Source organism: Dama dama, chromosome 18 (assembly GCF_033118175.1).
Source record: "Dama dama isolate Ldn47 chromosome 18, ASM3311817v1, whole genome shotgun sequence".
Taxonomy (NCBI): domain Eukaryota; kingdom Metazoa; phylum Chordata; class Mammalia; order Artiodactyla; family Cervidae; genus Dama; species Dama dama.
Genome location: NC_083698.1, coordinates 56,881,089 through 56,888,316, shown reverse-complemented (window position 1 = coordinate 56,888,316; position 7,228 = coordinate 56,881,089).

Sequence of the window (7,228 nt, the reverse complement as noted above, 5' to 3'; positions counted from 1 at the left end):
AAATAGCATCGACATATTTGTATCACCGTACGTAAAACTGATAGCTGGTGAGAAGTTGCTATATAACACAGGGAACCCAGCTTGGTGCTCTGTGATGATCTCAAGGGGTGGGGTTGGGGGATGAGTTGGAGGCTCAATGGGGAGGGGATATATGTATAATTATGGCTGATTTGTGTTGTGGTAAGGGAGAAACCAACACAACATTATAAACCTCAAATTATAAAATAAATTAAAAAAAAAAGAAAATCCATATTGCATTAAAGTGTAGTGAAAACCACTTTTCATGTCTAAATAAATGAGTATGGTTCCCAAAACAATCATAAACAGTAAATACGTGTTGCCTTGAGGGAGTTATCAGCAAACATCCTATGGCAATAAGATCAAAGGTCAGTTTCTAAGTCTCAAAGTATACTTATTTCACTCCCTGTTCAATCATGAAAATTGTGACTAGTTAAAATATTTATAAATACTTCTAGAAATAATATATCTGTGAAGGTACAGAATAAAATGCAGCTGGAGCTTAAACTTTATAAAATAAAATCCAAATCAAGAGAGAAATCATTCAGGATGAAGATAACTGTCTAGAAAAATATGAAAGGCTTGCCTTAAAAATCTCCATTTAGGGAGTTCCCTGGTTTCCCAGTGGTTTGGACTTGGTGCTTTCCCTGCCATGGCCCATGTTCAATCCCTGGTCAGAGAAGTTAGATCCTGCAAGCTTCTCAGTGTGGCCAAAAATGAAGTTTTATTCTTCAATTAGAATTTAGATAAGTCCAACATAAGGAAGATTTAGGAGTAGCCAATAAGTCACCTATAGTATCATTGGGTTTTAGACTTTCAAATTTTATTTATGTTGTAAACATTGTATATAATGCCATTGAAAACAGAAGTCTTGGGGTAAATATTTTGTGACTTTCTGAGTGATGCCTCAAATTTTTCAGTTTCAAGTGATAGTTATATTTTTAAACTATCTTAAACTTCTTTACCCCAATTTAAATCTTTTCTAAGATTTTCATCTCTTTTGACATTCTAATTTCTTTTTTTTTTTTGACATTCTAATTTCTATAGCCTCTTCTCTATTTGCTGTTAAAAGGTAAATCTGAGATCTACATCATAGCAAAAAAAAAAAAAAAAAAAAAAGCCAATACAGAGTTACCTAATAGGCTTTGAGATTGAGTAACTTAAAATTTCTATTAAGTTCTATGGTATTTAAAAGGTAACTAGATCCAAGTATAATGCAATATATTTTATCAATCATCTATCATTCAAATACTGCCACAAGAGATGGCATATTATCTTTCCCTGCAATTTAGTTGAAGGTTTATTAGGTGCTGAAGGTGTTCAGATTATGATACCCCAAAATATACCACTTTGACTAAGGATTGTTTTGAGCTGCAGACAATTGAAAGGAAGCAGATACATTAAAAAAAAACTGCCTACTTTCTTTCTGCTAGGAAGGGCAGGATGATTCTTAATCACCAGAGACAACTCCAGAACTCTTACCAGCCTCAGAGGAATCTATAAAACAAAACTTACTTAAAGAGTCTTTACCTGCCATTATTCTCTCTTAGAAGAGGTGACTTTTTAAAATCTTATTTTCTATTGGGGTATAGCCAATTAACAATGTTGTGATAGTTTCAGGTGGAGAGTGAAGGGACTCAGCCATACACAAATTATCCATTCTCCCTTAAACTCCCCTCCCATTCATGATGCCACATAACATTGAGCAGAGTTCTGTGTGCTATACAGTAGGTCCTTGCTGGTTGTCCATTTTAAATATAGCAGTGTGTACATGTCTGCTCCCAAATCCCTAACTAACCCTTTCCCCCGTTGCTTCTCCCTCAACCATTAGTTAGTTCTTTAAGTTTGGTAGTCTGTTTCTGTTTTGTAAATAAGTTCATTTGTATCACTTTTTAGATTCCACATATAAGGGATGCCATATGATATTTCTCCTTCTCTGTTTGACTGACTTCACCAACATGACACTCTAGATCTATCCATGTTGCTGCAAATGGCATTATTTCATTCTTTTAATGCCTGAGTAATATTCCATTGTTTATATGTATATGCCATATCTGTTCACAGACAGAAGAGTGGATCAAAGTCGTCTAGTGAAAGCTATGGTTTTTCCAGTACTCATGTATGGATGTGAGAGTTGGACTACAAAGAAAGCTGAACGCTGAAGAATTGATGCCTTTGAACTGAGGTATTGGAGAAGAAGCTTGAGAGTCACTTGGACTGCAAGGAGATCAAACCAGTCAATCCTAAAGGAAATCAGTCCTGAATATTCATTGGAAGGACTGATGCTGAAGCTGAAACTCCAATACTTTGGCCACCTGATGCGAAGAACTGACTCACTGGAAAAAACCCTGATGCTGGGAAAATTTGAAGGCAGGAGGAGAAGGGGACGACAGAGAATGAGATGGTTGGATGTCATCACCGACTCAATGGACATGAGTTTAAGTAAACTCTGGGAGTTGGTGATGGACAGGAAAGCCTGGCATGCTGCAGTCCATGGGGTCGCAAAGAGTCAAACACGACTGAGCGACTGAACTGAACTGAACTGAAATGAACTGTCGATGGACATTTAGATTGCTTCTATGTCTTGGCTATTGTAAACAGTGCTGCAATGAACATTGGGTGGATGTATATTTTCGGGTCATGTTTTTCTCTGGGTATATGCCCAGGAGTGGGATTGCAGGGTTATACGGTAGCCCTATTTTCGGTTTTTCAAGGAACCTCCATAATGTTCTCTATAGTGGCTGTACCAGTTTACATTCCCATCAACAGTATAGGAGCCTTCCTTTCTCTCCACACCCTCTCCAACATTTATTGTTTGTGAATTTTTTGATGATAGCCATTCTGACTGTTGTGAGGAGATAACTCATTGTGGTTTTGACTTGCATTTAAAAGTTGACATTTAAACCTGTTCTTCAGTGATACATAGGGCCAACCAAACCCCTTCTCTCCACTCCTTCCCCAAAATAGTTGGAATAATTCTCCCACTCATTAGCATATGAAATTACGCAGCCTATAAAAAGCAACAACCACAGTCCACTGCCACCTGACTTACCCTCTGTGATGACCCACACCTTGTCTGCTCTGAATCTGAACAAATCCACTTCTTACCTATCACTGTGTCCATCATTGAATTGTTTCTGTGATGAGACGCCAAGAACCTGAGCTTATTCAGTCCTGAAACCAGGTATCGAGTGTCTTGGCTGGGTTAGAGTGCCAGCCAGGTGGGTTCAAGTCCCAAGCAGGCTTTTGGTCAGGTTCAAGTCCCAGCACATGCGTTCAAGTCCCAATCTGAGGTAAATGGTTTCAATATCAAATTACTTCCCTTTAACACCATACACAAAAATAGACTCAAAATGGATTAAAGATCTAAATGTAAGACCAGAAACTATAAAACTCCTAGAGGAGAACATAGGCAAAACACTCTCCGACATAAATCACAGCAGGATCCTTTATGACCCACCTCCCAGAATATTGGAAATAAAAGCAAAAATAAACAAATGGGACCTAATGAAACTTAAAAGCTTTTGCACAACAAAGGAAACTATAAGCAAGATGAAAAGACAGCCTTCGGAATGGGAGAAAATAATAGCAAACGAAGAAACAGACAAATGATTAATCTCAAAAATATACAAGCAACTCCTGCAGCTCAATTCCAGAAAAATAAATGACCCAATCTAAAAATGGGCCAAAGAACTAAACAGACATTTCTCCAAAGAAGAAATACAGATGGCTAGCAAACACATGAAAAGATGCTCAACATCACTCATTATCAGAGAAATGCAAATCAAAACCACAAAGAGGTACCACTACATGCCACTCAGAATGGCTGCTATCCAAAAGTCTACAAGCAATAAATGCTGGAGAGGGTGTGGAGAAAAGGGAACCCTCTTACACTGTTGGTGGGAATGCAAACTAGTGCAGCCACTATGGAGAACAGTGTGGAGATTCCTTAAAAAACTGGAAATAGAACTGCCATATGACCCAGCAATCCCACTTCTGGGCATACACACCGAGGAAACCAGATCTGAAAGAGACACATGTACCCCAATGTTCATTGCAGCACTGTTTATAATAGCCAGGACATGGAAGCAACCTAGATGTCTATCAGCAGACGAATGGATAAGGAAGCTGTGGTACATATACACAATGGAATATTACTCAGCCATTAAAAAGAATTCATTTGAATCAGTTCTAATGAGATGGATGAAACTGGAGCCCATTATACAGAGTGAAGTAAGCCAGAAAGATAAACACCAATATAGTATACTAATGCATATATATGGAATTTAAAAAGATGGTAACTATAACCCTATATGCAGGACAGGAAAAGAGACACAGATGTATAGAACAGAACTTTGGACTCTGTGGGAGAAGGTGAGGGTGGGATGATCTGAGAGAATAGCATTGAAACATGTATATTATCAAGTGTGAAACAGATCGCCAGTCCAGGTTGGATGCATGAGACAAGTGCTCAGGGCTGGTGCACTGGGAAGACCCAGAGGGATGGATGGGGAGGGAGGTGGGAGGGGTGATCAGGATGGTGAACACATGTAAATCCATGGCTGATTCATGTCAATGTATGGCAAAAACTACTACAATATTTAAAGTAACTGGCCTCCAACTAATAAAAATAAATGGAAAAAAAAAAAAACCAAATTACTTCCCTTTGCTTTTTTATCATTTCCTGAATTAATGATACTAAACAGGTGAACTGAAAGTTGATATGCTGCAGGATGTTTCAAACCTCCACAGCACCAAATTTTAACAAGGCAAAATAAATATCTCTTTAACATATAGAACTGCCAGAACTTACACAGGACTGGGGAAACAGACTCTAGGAGGGCACAAACAGAAACTTGTATGCATCAGGACCCAGGAGAAAGGAGTGGTGATGCCACAGAGACTGACCCAGACTTACCCGTGAGTGTCCAGGAGTCTCTGGCAGAGGTGTGGGTCAGTGGTGGCCTGCTGCAGGGTTGGGGGCACTGAGTGTAGCAGTGCCTGGATGGGATCTTCATTACCTCCACCCTAGTCTGGCCCCAGGTAAATAACATGGAGGGAACACAGCCCCACCCATCAACAGAAAATTGGATTAAAGATTTACTGAGCATGGCCCTGCCCATCAGGACAAGACCCAGTTTCCCCCTTAGTCAGTCTCTCCTATCAGAAAGCTTCCATAAGCCTCTTATCCTTCTCCATTAGAGGGCAAACAGACTGAAAGTCACAATCATAGAAAACTAACCAGTATAATCACATGGACCACAGCCTTGTCTAACTCAATGAAACTATGAGCCATGCCATGTACGGCCACCCAAGATGGATGGGTCATGATGGAGAGTTCTGACAAAACATGGTCCACTGGAGAAGGGAATGGCAAACCACTTCAGTATTCTTTCCTTGAGAACCCCACGGACAGTATGAAAAGGCAGTAAGATAGGACACTAAAAGATGAACTTCCCATGTTGGTAGGTGCCCAATATGCTACTGGAGATCAGTGGAGAAATAACTCCAGAAAGAATGAAGAGATGGAGCCAAAACAAAAACAACACCCAGTTGTGCATGTGACTGTGATGGAAAAAAGTCCAATGCTGTAAAGAGCAATATTGCATTGGAACCTGGAATATGTTAGGTCCATGAAACAAGGCAAATTGGAAGTGGTCAAATAGGAGATGGCAAGAGTGAATGTCGGCATTTTAGGTATCAGCAAACTAAAATGGACTGGAATGGGTGAATTTAACTCAGATGACCATTATACCTACTACTGTGGGCAAGAATCCCTTAGAAGAAATGGAGTGGCCACCATACTCAACAAGAGTCCGAAATACAGTACTTGAATGCAATCTCAAAAATGACAGAATGATCTCTGTTCATTTCCAAAGGAAACCATTCAATATCATATTAATCCAAGTCTATGTCCTGGCCAGCAATGCTGAAGAAGTTGAAGTTGAATGGTTCTATGAAGACCTATAAAACCTTCTAGAACTAACACCCCCAAAAGATGTCCTTTTCATTATAGGGGACTGGAATGCAAAAGGAGGAAGTCAAGAAATACCTAGAGTAATGGGCAAATTTGGCCTTGGAGTACAGAATGAAGCAGGGTAAAGGCTAACAGAGTTTTGCCAAGAGAACACACTGGTCATAGCAAACACCCTCTTCCAACAACACAAGAGAAGACCCTACACATGGACATCACCAGATGGTCAATACTGAATTTAGATTGATTATATTCTTTGCAGCCAGAGATGGAGAATCTCTATACAGTCAGCAAAAACAAGACTGGAAGCTGACTGTGGCTCAGAACACAAACTCCTTATTGGCAAATTCAAACTTAAATTGTAGAAAGTAAAGAAAACCACTAGACCATTCAGGTATGACCTAATCAAATCCCTTATGACTATACAGTGGAAGTGAGAAATAGATTTAAGGGATTAGATCTGATGGAGTGCCTGAAGAACTATGGACATAGGTCCATGATATTGTACAGGAGGCAGTGATCAAGACCATCCCCAAGAAAAAGAAATGCAAAAAGGCAAAATGGTTGTCTGTGGAGGCCTTACAAATAGATATGAAAAGAAGAGAAGTGAAAGGCAAAGGAGAAAAGGAAAGATATACCCATTTGAATGTGGAGTTCCAAAGAATAGCAAGGAGAGATAAGAAAGCCTTCCTCAGTGATCAGTGCAAAGAAATAGAGGGAAACAATATAATGGGAAAGACTAGAGATCTCTTCAAGAAAATCAGAGATACCAAGGAACACTTCATGCAAAGATGGGCACAATAAAGGACAGGAATGGTATGGTCCTAACAGAAGCCAAATATATTAAGAAGAGGTGGCAAGAATACACAGAACTATTCAAAAAAGATCTTCACGACCCAGATAATCAGGATGGTGTGATCACTCACCTACAGCCAGACATCCTGGAATGTGAAGTCAAGTTGGCCTTAGGAAGCATCACTAGGATCAAAGCTAGTGGAGGTGATAGAATTCCAGTTGCGCTATTTCAAATCCTAAAAGATGATGCTGTGAAAGTGCTGCACTCAATATGCCAGCAAATTTGGAAAACTCAGCAGTGGCCACAGGACTGGAAAAGGTCTGTTTTCATTCCAATCCCAAAGAAAGGCAATGTCAAAGAATGTTCAAACTACCGCACAATTGCAATCGTCTCATGGTAGCAAAGTAATGCTCAAAATTCTCCAAGCCAGAATTCAACAG